At 28.4% G+C, this 14,885-nt stretch overlaps 1 protein-coding gene across 1 annotated transcript in view; it reads right to left on the reverse strand.

Annotated features, from left to right (window-relative positions):
* LOC107441319 (cartilage oligomeric matrix protein-like) overlaps positions 1-14,885 on the reverse strand; it is a 301,899-nt gene that overhangs the window by 185,699 nt on the left and 101,315 nt on the right. The gene's annotated exons all lie outside the window — the stretch shown is intronic.

A 14,885-nucleotide genomic window follows, 5' to 3' on the forward strand; every position in this document is an offset into this window, starting at 1 on the left:
TTTTAGTAGATGTTTTAAAAAGAGTGTATATTACACTGTTAAAAATTCCGGATCAAATTTCGTTAAAAAGTATCAGCACTCAGTGTGCCGGTCCTTTTTACCTTAAAATCCTTTTTTACTGGAACATGTAATTGAACAAATAAATCTAGTATACCGTAATTTTTACAGTATAAATTGCAGTAAACTCACTAAGTAACTCTAATTAAAGAAATATTACAGTAAAAATTACGGTAAAATCACGGAATCACTCTAATTAACGAAATATTACTGTTAAAATTGCAATATAATATTTTACGGTAAAAATAGATTCTACTGTAAATTAGATTTTAAGAATTATGCACCCAAAGTACCGGTACTTTATACCGTAATTTGATCCAGATTTTCTTACAGTGTTGTACAAATTTTTCCCCTACACGTCTGTTTTCCGCTTTAATAAAGGATCCGATATTTCACATAGGAAAAAAATATTAATTTTTATTCAATTTTTTTTTAAATCAATATTTACCTTTATGTTTTATTTAAAAATATCGCATTTTCTTTTTCGAATTGAAAATTCTCTTCAACTTCGGATTCCGTAATTGTAATTTTTTTTTTGCCCCACCCTCTCTGTGTTAAAAATATACTATAGCTTATGACACATTCGATGAAATTCAAAAAAAGAAGGGAAGGAGAAAAAAAAAACATGAGAAACTTATTTCGATTCCAAAAGAAATATTTCCATTTCTTTTTGAACAAAAGATAACATTTCCGTCTTCGGAAAATACTTTTTTTTCTTCTTTTCTTCCTGTACTCCATAGGGAGCCACACCTGACACCCAATGCCAATTCAGAAGTACGACGAAACGGTGTGCATAAATAAATAAACAATGAAACATTTCCCCGGGAAAACCGACTGACGAAATGCCCAAAACTTCTGTCTTCCTTGCTATTTACCCTTTTCTTCATATTATTCCGCGACAGTCATGGACTAAATTCCAAAAGAAAAAAAAAGAATCACAAAAATAACGCGAACTGTCTTTGGCATACTTTTATTCTGTGTGTGCTGGGCACCACATTGGATATGGAGAAAAACAGCGCAAGTCATTTATAAGACTTCAAATAAATGTTTTTGTCAATAACTTCAGTCAACAGTCAAAGAAAAGAACAGACGAATGACAGTCGTGTGTATTAAAGAAAAGAAGAAACTTTTTTATCACAACCTAGTCTTAAGCGCATTCAAAACAATTACTTAAAAACTGATTTAGATAAATTAGAGAATTTTTTTTAAAAAAAAAAAATAAGCATAAAATAGCATTAGAAGTGCTTATAAGAACACATCTTATATCTTGCATTTAACACTGGGGAACAAATGTTTTGTTGAAATTTTTTAAATGCTTGCTCATACTATTTGGGTGTGTATTCAAATCTCAAATTAGTTTTGATCCTAATAGAGCAACAAATCTTTTCAAAAATGATATTTTTTATCTATTTTTGGTAAAAATTTGCAAGTTTAAAGATGTTTTATATAATAGGGGATGGCGTAAAGGAAACGACTTACTCTTAAGGGAGTTAGGGTAATCATCAGGATTGAAACTGCAAGGGAAACTGTGCCCAAAAATGTCGTCGCACTCGACTGTGGTTACTTCTCTATTATGACCTTTTCAGAAGCACACAAGAAACAGTTTATAACATGGAAGCACCCTTAGTGATGTATGGTTGCATTTTCGGGAATGGTTTCGTATGCAATTATAATCCTGATAATGTGCTCTAACTCGCTGTGAAGTTTGTTGCAACATTTATGCAACCCCGTATTATACATAGCATTTTTGATCTTGTACATTTCGACAAAAAGTAGACTAGAAATGTAATTTGAAAAAGAGAGAGAGAGAGAGAGAGAAAGAGTGAAAGGTTGCAGATTTGAAATCAACGATACAAAAATATCTAACGAAGCGAAACCTTTTTAATATTTTCTGTTTGTCTCAATAAAGGAACAGGGAGACTTTGATTTCGGTAAAAACAGCAATACTGTCGATTTCGGGATAGTGACCCTTTATTTTCCCTGGTAATTAAAATTATCGAATTGAAATCGGTTTTGTTTTTCTTACTCTCTGAAAAAAAAGCTGTGGTCTGAATTTGGCACATTTTCCTTTGGTAAAAGCGTGTGAGTAAGCATTACTGTCAATTAGACTAACCAATCCAATAACTACGAAATATCGAAATGTATCTCTTTTTTTTTAACTCATAAGAATACATGATTCAAATGTAAGACTTCTATCCTGATAAGTCCCGCAGTGGACTGATCGTTAAGACACGGTTCCCAGCGGATCACCGAAGTCAAGCATCACTGGCTACGGTCAGTGTATGGGTGGGTGACCACTTGGATCAGTCTGCGTAGGGACCAAGGGTGTGCGGTATTGGTCCTCGTTAAACTGTGCTACCGTAAAGTGCTCGACTTCGTGCGCAGGTCGTCGGGCTACCGAAGCGGGGGTGCCATCCCCTCCGCAGAGGATCAAAATTGTGATGGCATGTCTTCGGATCATCCTCCGGGATGTTTCCCAGACCGTCGCCAATAGCCCATTGTGCAGCTCTAGTGCGACGTAAATTAACAACAACAACAATTATCCTGATAAAAACGTAATATTTATCTTTATTGTCAGTTTTCGATTAATTACTCCTAATTGATCCCAATAATTACAAATACCGAAATGAAACTTTTTTCTTAGTTTTTTTTTATCTAATTAAGAACATATTGCCCAATTTTGAGACATTTTTATTAATAAGTTGTTTTGGTCAATTATTCAAATTACCCCTAATAACTCAAATCGTTTCAAAATATTCTGATAATTACAAAATATTGAAATAAAACTGCTGTTTTTTGGTTTTTCTAATTTTTCGTAAAGCCAATTAAGTCTGAAATTTTTTTTAAAATTTAGTTTTACTATCAATTAGTCAAATTACCCCGATAATAACAAAGTATTGAAATGAAACTCCATTAATTCTATGTAACTCAAAAAATAACGCATGGTCTAAATTTGAGACGGCTTCTGTCTTGGTATAAATATATGCTGTTTAGCATTTCCGACAGTTAAGTATCCCTAATTACCCCAATAATTACAAAATATCGAATTGAAGCATTTTTTTTTTTTCGTAAAAAACCAGCGATCCGAATTTGAGACTTCAAGTTCAGTAAATACTCGTTATTCGGCATAAATTGTCAATCACCCCGATTACCAAATTTCCCTGATAATCAAAAAATATCGAAATGAATCTTTGTTTTCTTATGTCTAGAATAAAGAACACAAATGCCGACCGGCCTGTGTAGGGGGCGGGGAACTGTCCTTACATCAGAAAGGTCCTGGGTTAGAATCCCGGGCTTGGATGTTTCTTTCTCTCTCTCTGTGTTCTATGTCCTTTCTCCTTTGGGTGTGAATGTGACCCACCCTATAAATGGGTTGTGGTTGTATGCATGACGTGTCAGAAGTCGAATTCCTGGCCATAGATGAAGCCACTGATAAACAGGAACAATCGCATCCCCACTGCCCAAACAAGCATGCGGCCAAAAAAAAAAAAAAGAAAAAAAAAAAAAAGAACACAAGTTTCAATTTTTAGTTTTCTAGCTTTGTGGGGGGATTTAGTAGTGAGTGACTGAATGAGTGAGTAAGGGCTTTGATTTTTATATATACACGTGAATTTTTCTAAGTTATATTTCTGTTCAACTTAATTTATTATATCGCATAACCACCATTCAGTTCTAATTTTTTGGTAAGATGCCTGAATGGAAGTTTAAATTTCCTTCAACATGAGGCATTAATTTCTCGTTTTCTTGACATTACGATTACCGTTTGTCATTAATATAGTTTTCCTCTAATCGATCCTGACTCTATATAAATGAAAGACAATTAAAGAAGTTTTTTTTTCCGACAAGAAAATTCTCTGATGTTGTTTCTTCCCCTTTTATGAGCTTTTTCTCTTAATGTTCCTTAAATGTTTCTAAGTTTTAGTAAAAATAAATTGGTATTTGCTTTCTACAGCCATAAGAATATTTTTCTCTTTAATTTTCGTAAATATAAGTATTCATTATTGAAACTGATTTACCTTTCAAAAATATTCTCTCTCAACCAGAAATGTTACTTAAAACTTATCCAATTTGTTTTTATAATGCAAACTAAAATACTTACTTGCAATGATTAAAAGAAATGTTTTTTTTTAATCTCATTAATATTGCCTTTTTTCCGCATGCTGTACAAGTTCATCTTAAAATTACAATTCTAAAATATTCTCGATCGTTAAACTAACTTATTATTATATAAATTTTTAAATAATTAGGTTTTAATTTGATCTAGTTTAAATTTCTACGGCCAAGGTATAGTTTTTTTTTTCTTCAGAACTTTCGTTAGACTTGTTTTCCTTAAAAAAATAATATTTTTTATTCTGTAACAAACGCTGTAAAAAGAAATTTAGTGCACAGTTGCCATAATTTTAAGAATTGCAGTAAACAATTTTTTTTCTTGCAATGCATGTAGTCACATTTTGTATTTACTTTTTCACTGTTTAAGTTTTATTGTATTATTTATTCATTTTTTGTTTGATTGTTTATTGATAATACATAATTTATATGCATTAGAATCAATTTATGATTTAATTGGAAAAAAAAATTCGTTAAAAACCGAAGCACATTTTTAGTAATGTATTTTAGTAATGCATACTAATTCTCCCAAACAATTATTTTGTTGTCAATTTTATATTCTTTAGCAATAATTACAGATTATTTTAACACCAAAAATGGAGGCAACTATTTCATTAATTTTTTCACAGTAAAGGTGAATAAAGGAAATCTTTGTTCTAATAACAGTTATTATAAAGAAAATGTCTACAATAAATTAAAATTTTACTCTATGCTCTACTTACGAAGTAAAAGGATTGTAGGTTGTTACCTTAATTTAAAAAAAAGTAAGAAATGCCAATTAAAATCAACCCAAAATCATTTTGGTGCTTTTAACTCAAACAAAATCTTCGTAGATGATTGTCGTCTAAAAAATAATCGTTAAAATAATCAAGATAACTGAGTTAATCGTCAAGATAATCACCAAGAAAATCAAAATAATCGTCAAGATAGCTGATGTCAAGATATAGTCGAAGCTAAGACAGCAGTGCCGAGACTGCTGTTTGGGCTAGGAGGAAAGATTTCTTTATCACATGAAGATGCGTAATAAATGTTATTTTTTTTATTTGCATATTTAACTAACGGAACTGACTTCTTTTAATATTCTTTACCAATTATTCTTTCGTATCTTTATATATATATATGTTAAAGATAAGTAATTATTTATCGAAAGACATTAATAAAGATACTTAATATTAATACTAAGGTGGTCGTAAACTTTTTATTAAATATTTATTAAATTACTAGTTGAAACAAAACTATCATCAATGTTTACTTGCATTAATGACTAAATAATAAAATTTTCCATTCTTAATCACTGATGTATAAAGAAATTGAACAAAATTGTGCCTTACTTAAAACAAATTTAAAATTTTGCTCTTGAAAACTGAAAATTATCTTTTATGAATTTAAATGATAAAAATATTTTTGACGACATTTAAGGTATTATAATTATTATAAAATTCATAGAAGAAAAAAAGAGTTTATCTTAGTTGTTTATCTACTTGTACAGCAAGTTAAGAACAATTTTACGAAGTTGTAAGTCATTTTGACTGAAAAAAATGAAGCACTAAATCTGAAAGAAATTTTTCGCATCTCTACTTTTCAAATTTCAGAAATCTTTCATTCTAGTTATTGAGAGAAGGATTCCTTTTCGTTGAGAACAACTTATCTTGTAAAGCAACTTACTACATGATCAATATTTCATCGAAAATTATAATTTTCATACTATTCAGCAAAAAATAAAAATGTTGTTATTTATTTTATTTCATCCGTTCAATCAAAACCTATATTCGCCTAATTATGGAAGAGATGTGATGTCTCTCATTATACAAAACCATCAGGAATTGTTCTGTCCAAGTTCCCAAAAATCAATGATATTTCACAATATTTCAGAATTTGTGCAAAAATTAGTTCTCAATAATTTCCCCGAAAAACTAGTTCTATAGGGTCTACTAAAGTCAGTTCTCAATAAATTTCTCCATAAACCAGTTCTAAAGAGTCCCTAAAAGTCAGATAGATGACTTTCTCCAAAAACCAACTCTAAGAAGCCTCGACAAACTATTTCTGAATGACTTTCACCGAAAACAAATTCTAAAAAGTCACCAAAAGCTATTTCTGAATGACTTTCTCCAAAAACATGTACTAACACGTCTCTGAAATCCAGTTTTCAATGACTTTCCTTAAAACTAATTTTTAAAGGACTTCCAAAATTATTTTCGAATAAATAATATTAAAGTTTTTATGTGAAAATGCTATTAGTTTTTGTTCAAATGTTGTTCTTTCATTTGCACAATGTTAAAATAAAATAATTCTTTTATTACAATAAATTGTTTTTGAAAGAATGTGCTTAGTTTTGACCCTCAAAATCCATAAGAACCCATAAACTATGTATAATTTGTTTCGTCCATTATAAAACCTTCTATGTTAAACAATTTTTGAAACAAAAAAAAAACTTTATTTGTTATATTCTTCAACATTCTGCTGTCTGTAGAGAATTCTATGAAAACCTTAATGACCCTATTTGTATATTTTAACACGTTTTGGGGACCCAAAATTACTGAAGAAACGCAATTCCAAACATCTTTAAAAATTTCTATTATTTCCACACAGCAAAACTAATTTGGAAATGCAAACAAAATTGGCAACGTGTGTGGTGTTCTAATTAATACAAATGTCTAATTAAATTAAAACAGCTACGCCTTGATAGCGTCCAGTTTGATCAAATTAGTTTTAAAAATGAGTTCGAGGTCCCTTAGGCTAAGCGTGAAGCAAATTTCAAGTTTGTGAGACTTATGGAAGTCAGACGAGACGGGTAATTAACGTGTTTCTACGTGATACGATTACGTGATGCATAAGATGAGGAACAGAATTCGAAAGAAAGAATTAATTCGAAATGTGTGATTTTCTATAGAACTTGGTGAGAATGTTATTCAGAAATGTTTCGTGATACAGTTTATTTTCTCAGAATAATAAGGAAGATTTGGTAAATATGTGAAAATTAAATTAAATTGGTGATTAATGGAATAAATACACTTTACTTCAATTAAATAAATGAAAACTAATTTCAAACACAAGGTAATTAAATTTTAGAATTTAGAAAACTATGTATATTTATTTAAATTAAAACGAAAGTTACAGTGTGAATTAAGGTCATTAAGAAATTAAAATAAAACTATATTTACTAATAAAATAATGTTAATGCTAATAAAATGTGTATTTAAAATTTAATAAAATATATATTCCACATCAAATACAAATAAATTAAAAGCTGAATTTCCAGATTTAATTTTTGCAAAGTCATATATTTGAAGTAAGCATATTAAAAGGTAAGAAAAAAATTGTTCAAAATTTATGAAATATGAATGTTTTAAGATTTGCAAAAATAATAGAAAAAAATTAATTGTTCTAAAATGACACTATTATTTTAAAAATTAGATGATAAAGATTGTTGAAACAAGAATTCAAATCATTTATGATGTATTCTTTTTTGGAATAAATCTTTCAATGAAAACTTTTTTTCAATATGAAAGCAACATTTATTTAGAAATAAAATAATCGAGAAAAAAGAGCAAATATCCAAGAATGTTTATTATTTTTGGTTATCAATCTTTGAGGTCAAAGTTAAAATATTTGAAGTTTAAATAAATTTGCTTAATTTTACTTGTAGAAATTAGCGCAATGTTTATCGTTACCATATCAATAATTTTATTTCAGCCGCTTTCATTTGCTGATTATTAAAGCCATAAACACAAACTTTAAAAATAATTTATTTTTCGATACATACATTGCTGGAACTCATTAAAGGTATGCTCTTAATGGCTTCAACTAATGAAAGAGGAGTGTAAAATAGCCATCAGCGTCACAACTGTGTAAATTTTAAGGGGAAAAAAAGGAATCTTGCAAATTGAAGTTTGAGATATTTTAATGTAAGACTTAATGACTGATTTCGTAACGTGTTGGTGCCAAGAATGAGTAGAACTTAAAGAGGAAAAATAACATTTAAATAAGAAAAAGAAGATTTAATGAGAATTTCTCGAGTAAAACAGGTGTTAAAATGGTTGGTGAGGACAAGGAATAGTTTTCGCAACAGAATTTTGTTGAACGAAAGTAAAGAAGAATCCTTAAAACATCGTAATCGTGAATGAATTTTTAGATATGCGATAAATATTCAAATTTTTATATTTTGTTTCAGATCAAAATGTTTCCTTATCTCCATTTTTTTCAATTCTATACAGATATTTCAATAATGGATTAACTATATGAACCATAAAAAAGGTAAACGCTTTACTACTTAAAGCGTCATTAGAAAGTAAGCTACCTGACTAATTACAGAAACTAATTACTCCAGTTTTATTCATGTTGAATAATTTTTTGAAATCGGAGAAGCAGGAAACAAGATTATGCACTATGTTTTTTTTTATAAAATATTAAAACTATGTTTTTACTAATATAGAATAATTATATTTTCGATGTATTATTATATTAAATAATTCTATTAATAGAAAAATGTTTATATTTTGTTTTACGTTATAATGTTTTCTAACCTTCTTTTTTTATTTAATGTAGATAATTTAATAATGGATAAACTATTGAAGTATGAACCATAAAAAGAGGAAATCACTTTAAGATTTATAGCATCATTAGAAAGTAGTCCACCTAACTGTTTTTTGAATAATAAAAGCTAATTACTTATGTTTCATCCATATTGAATAGATTTGCATTTGAAATTTGAAAAAGGAAAATATGGTTATTCAAAATGTTGTACGATAAAATATTTAAATTATGCGTTTGCCTATATAGCAATTATTATTTTAAATTTTTAGATATTCGATATTTAGATTCGATGGTTAATCTATTTATGGATTTGATTCGATAAATAGATTTGACAATAAATGCTTATATTTTGTATCATATTAAAATATTTCCTTACCTTCTTTATTTATTCAATACAGATAATTTAATAACGGATAAGCTATTGAAGCATTGAACCACAAAAAAGAAAAACACTTTAAGATTTAAAGCGTCATTAGAAAATAGTCTACTGAATTATTTTTTGAAGAACAAAAGCTACTTAAAAAATTTAAAGCTAAGTTTTATCTATGTTGAACAGCTTTTGTTTGGAATTTGAAAACTGAAAATATGACTAAGCAAAGCGTCTTACTATAAAATATTAAAAATATGTGGTCACTGATAATATAACAAACACAAACCTTATGTCAGAGATAAATGCCTTAAAGAACTGTAAAATTTAAAGATTCCTGCAACTGCAANCAGTTTTATTCATGTTGAATAATTTTTTGAAATCGGAGAAGCAGGAAACAAGATTATGCACTATGTTTTTTTTATAAAATATTAAAACTAAGCTTTTACTAATATAGAACAATTATATTTTCGATGTACTATTATATTAAATAATTCTATTAATAGAAAAATGTTTATATTTTGTTTTACGTTATAATGTTTTCTAACCTTCTTTTTTTATTTAATGTAGATAATTTAATAATGGATAAACTATTGAAGTATGAACCATAAAAAGAGGAAATCACTTTAAGATTTATAGCATCATTAGAAAGTAGTCCACCTAACTGTTTTTTGAATAATAAAAGCTAATTACTTATGTTTCATGCATATTGAACAGATTTACATTTGAAATTGGAAAAAGGAAAAATAGGATTATTCAAAATGTTGTACGATAAAATATTTAAACTATGCGTTTGTCTATATAGGAATTATTATTTTAAATTTTAGATATTCGATAAATAGATTTGATGGTAAATGTATTTATTGATTTGATTCGATAAATAGATTTGACAATAAATGCTAATATTTTGTATCATATTAAAATATTTCCTTACCTTCTATTTTATTCAATACAGATAATTTAATAATGGATAAACTATTGAAGTATAAACCACAAAAAAGAAAAGCACCGTCATGTGGGGCCACTTTGTGCAATTCGAATTTGGCACTTTTCAGATGCTGCTATTCAGTATTACGTTTTTTTCACGTTAAAAATGTGTGGAATTTGAAGATAGAAGTCTCCTCTATTACTGCAAAAAAATTTTCGAATTTTATAACTATCTCAGAGTTTGTTTTGTTTATCCAATGTCAACAACTTTCCGAGAACGTCGGACGTCGAAAAGTATGCGTGGAAATTTTAGCTGTGAAATGCAAAGACGTTGATAAAACAATTGTCGTAAGTGCAAAATATTTTATTTATATATTAGTAAACAATTATATCATGTTAGAGTTAAAAAAATTTGAAAATTAGTAACAAATAAACGGAAAATGAATAAAAATGCACTGTGGGGCTACTTTGTGCAAAGTTTCATTCGTTTTTTTTTTCGACAGAAAAATTGTCAGACGTTATAAAAAAAAACACCTGGAACGAGAAACTATCGTGATTACACTTTAGAAAAGCTGCAACAATGTTTGCAAGCAGTTGCTAGTGGTACGTCAATTGCAGAAGCTTCTCGGAAGTACAAAATCCACAGAAATACTATCTCCAATAAAATTCACAAGAAACGTGCTGGTAAACTATTATTTTTCTTCTACAAAGATTTTGCTAATGAATTAATCAAACGATTTAACACATAAAAATATATTTTATAGGACATCAGGTGATTTTAACAGAAGCTGAAGAGCAAGTTCTGTCATGTTCATTCAAGCATGTTATGTTCAAATTTATCAATATTATAAATGTTAATGAATAAGTAATAATTATTATTTTTGAAATTTCATCCATTTCAATGTTCAAAAATGTATATGGTTTCCTTTTGTTAAAACTCAAATGTTTTGAAATAAACATTCTTTTAAAGAAAAATTTTTTTTTAAAAAATGGTTTTTTAACGCAGAAAATTATTTTCAAACTGATATCTTTACATATCTTGATGTTTTTGTTATTAAAAATGTCAAAAATTAACTTTGTTAACAATTTTATATGAATATTTTTCTAAAAACATGATTATTAAACTGAATTCTTATCGCTGCACAAAGTAGCTTGGGGGCTACTTTGTGCAAGGCATGTTTTGACTTATTATTTGTAAATATTACATGCAAATAATACCAATATTGATCAAATTCACTCATCTGAGTCCAGTTATGAATATAATATCGGTAGATCTTACTAAAGTTTGAATTAACATAGTTTTTTTATATGTCAAAGTTCAAAAACTGCGAAATCCTGCACAAAGTAGCCCCACATGACGGCACTTTAAGATTTAAAGCGTCATTAGAAAATAGTCTACTGAATCATTTTTTGAATAACAAAAGCTAATTATAAAATTAAAAGCTAAGTTTTATCCATGTTGAACAGCTTTTGTTTGGAATTTGAAAACTGAAAATATCATTAAGCAAAGCGTCTTACTATAAAATATTAAAAATATGTGGTCACTAATAATATAACAAACACAAACCTTATGTATACACAGAGATAAATGCCTTATAGAACTGTAAAATTTAAAGATTCCTGCAACTAGAAGCTTGTTTACCAAGTTTAACCTCCACAATTTCAAGACCAATGGCATGATGCTGCCAAAGCACCGGCAGTGTTTTATTTTTTAAAGCATCTAGTGAGGAAGATTCACCCAGCCTCGGGGTACAAATAATGGCTATAATGATGACGTCCTTTAACCATTATGCCATCGGAGCTCGCTAACCCTTTGACGCAATTGGGATACCGGTGTCTGTTTTATGCATTTTTTTTGACGCTCGAATAACATACAAAAATATACTTTGGTATTTTTTAATTATAAAAATAGTTTAATAGTTATTAAAAAATCTGTTGGATTATCGGAATTACATTTGTACTGAAATATAAAATTCAAAAAAAAAAAGTAGTAATTTGAAATTTATTTTCCTCATTCATATTTAAAAAATTATCAATAATTGATTTTTGTAAATCAAAGAAACTTCAACGAGGAATAACAGTTTCTCTAAATCTAAATACGTGCGAACTTGGAAAAATCATTGTTCGATAGTGAACTGCGTTTGGAAGATTTTAGCTTTAACGCACAAAATTCTTCATGCGATATTTCATAGCCAGAAATTATTTAAAATGTTAATTATAATTTTTTTAAACTTATTTTGACCTAAATTAATGCAAAAAAATAAAAGTATGAAAAATATGGTTAATAAAAATCTTCATCAAAGGGTTAAATACTTATAGTTTCAATTAAAATTAATTTTATTTTCGAAGTAATAATCAACATTTATTTTTATGCCAAATCTATTTACCAACAAAAAATATAAAAATGAATACAGAAGTCTAGTACTCTCTCATGCTGCCTTTCAAATATCTGGCTTTTTGTTCGATAAAATAAACAAAACACCATAATAGATAGCAAATAAGCAATCTCTTCTAAGCATAATAGTGATTAATCGTCCTAATTTCTTTTCTCACTATGGGTTAAAATCACAGTTACTCAACTGAACCATATAAAATGATTGGAATCTGACCCTGTTCTGTCTTTTGTCCCAGAAATGTGGGATGGTTTTGGTGTTTTGTTCACGTTAAAAATCCGTCTGGTAACTGATGAGTTAATTATATCGTGAACGGATGACACGCCTTTCAAGGTTATCATAATATACTCTTTTCTTCGCATTCAGCCCACAAAATGACAGTTTTAGTGACTAATGATCACACGTATTATTTGGGCCCATACAAAGAACGGAATTTTTGTGAAGCTCGGAAATTCCTGAAACCTCATTGGTTGTTGGAATTAAATCAATTAGCATTCATATTGATATTCATTTTTATTTACAGTTCATATTTTATGAAGTGAACGGAATGTATTTAACTAAAATTTAATTTTCCCCCAGTTTTTTTTCCTTGGAACTTTATTATATTTTGTGCAGAGATTGTACTGTGTTCTAAATCGGAATTACTTTGGCTCAACAGTCGGAGAAAAAAATATTTTAAATATTTTTCGGTAGTCAATCAAAGTATCAAGGAAGAAATTTTCGATTAAAAAAAAATAGAAAGAATATTAAGTGAAAAACATTTTACGTTTTTGCCCATTTACATATTGCACAAGGTATACTTTAAATATTACATTAAAAATTAAAATTCTAAACTGTGCAATTAAATAGAAAAGAAAGCATTTCTACCAGGAGAAAAAATTCTGGTAAAATTACAGTATTGTATGGTAGTTACATAGTAAAAACAAAAACAAAAAACTATAATTCTGCTTATTAAAGCTAAAATATACGATATTTAAAACATTCATTTGGTAATTTTTCCATTTATATGTTGTTACATATGGCTCTATTGGAAATATTAATCCATATACAATGTTCAGCTTTAAATGGACATAAACAAGGAGTAAAAATAAAATTACCTTAACAAACAAAGAAAACACATGACAAACACATATTAACACAAAATTAATGGTTAACAGGATTATTTGCAAAAATTTCGTAAAGAAATACAAAACTAAGAAGTAAATTATCGAATAAATAATTTTTATGCGATACCCTAGGTTATCATAATAAAATTATCAAAATTTACCACATTAAAAATTTTTATCACGTATTATAAAATCATATTTATTATAAATTTTTGGTATTTTTAATATTACTTTTCGGTTGTATTTTATTCCTAATTACTCTGGTAAAAATACCCGAGTTTTTTGGTGTTCCTATAGTGTCAGTAACGAGGAAAATTCTACCTTATTCTGGTAGTTTTGACTATGCTTTTTTTTTCTGCGTACTTTGGTACGAGCTTAAACTGCGCAAAATAACTTCCAAGTTGTATGCAAATTTTGCCCATGATCTATGAAAGAAAATTAGAATAAAACACAATTTTCAATGCTAAATTATTTCTGCGAGTGTATTGGCAGCATTGTGAAATTCAGCTCAAAGTAATTTTTTGATAATGTTAAATCATTTTAAAAATCCAGTTAGTAGAAATTAAAATACATTCAGTTTCAATTTCATTTCACTTATTTTGTTAAAGTTACCTGTTATGAGTTGAGTATCGGCCCTATGTATAAAGTACACTGCTAATTTCTCTCGAAACAAAAAATAGTTAAATATAATAGTTATTTTACCATATTCAAACAAAACAGTCGAATAACCTTAAATAAAATGTATTCAAACTATCAACTGTGAGAAATTTTTTAACTTTTTTTTTAATATGGTTTCACCTAATATGGTTTAAAAAAAAACAAAATTTTATCACACCAGCTGGACCTGCCCAATGAAGCGATTTAGTTCTTTGAAACTGTGTACATATTATAGACGAGAGGGCTAATCTTTTAATCTCTTGATCGACAGAACGGAGGTTTGAGTACCACCGTCGATACGAAAATATTTCCTCCATTCCCTTCAATATATGAAGAGTTTCCTGCCTCCTGTGCCACCCAATCTGTAACCTTGAACTATTAGAATATGATTCTCTCCTTCACCATAACTTCAATGCCCACTACCAAATGAAAAGACCCAATGTTGTGGCCCCAATGTCCTGTTTAATTTCCCTTTTATGGATTTGAAGCCATGCTACTTGTAAATGGCTTCAAAGCCGTAAAGGTAAAAAATGCTCTTTACCGTAAACTTTACGGTTAATTTGACGGACAGACTACTGTCTGTTATTTTACAGTAATTTTTGAATGAAAATTTTAGCAGTGTGTAATGTAGTAGCAGAAAAAAATGCCTGAATTTAAATAGCCCCAGTTAAATGAATCCAATGTTTTAAATCAGCCTATTTTTCGATGATCATTAAAATTTCATTTAAATATATTACT

This window comes from Parasteatoda tepidariorum, chromosome 3 (assembly GCF_043381705.1).
Source record: "Parasteatoda tepidariorum isolate YZ-2023 chromosome 3, CAS_Ptep_4.0, whole genome shotgun sequence".
NCBI lineage: Eukaryota > Metazoa > Arthropoda > Arachnida > Araneae > Theridiidae > Parasteatoda > Parasteatoda tepidariorum.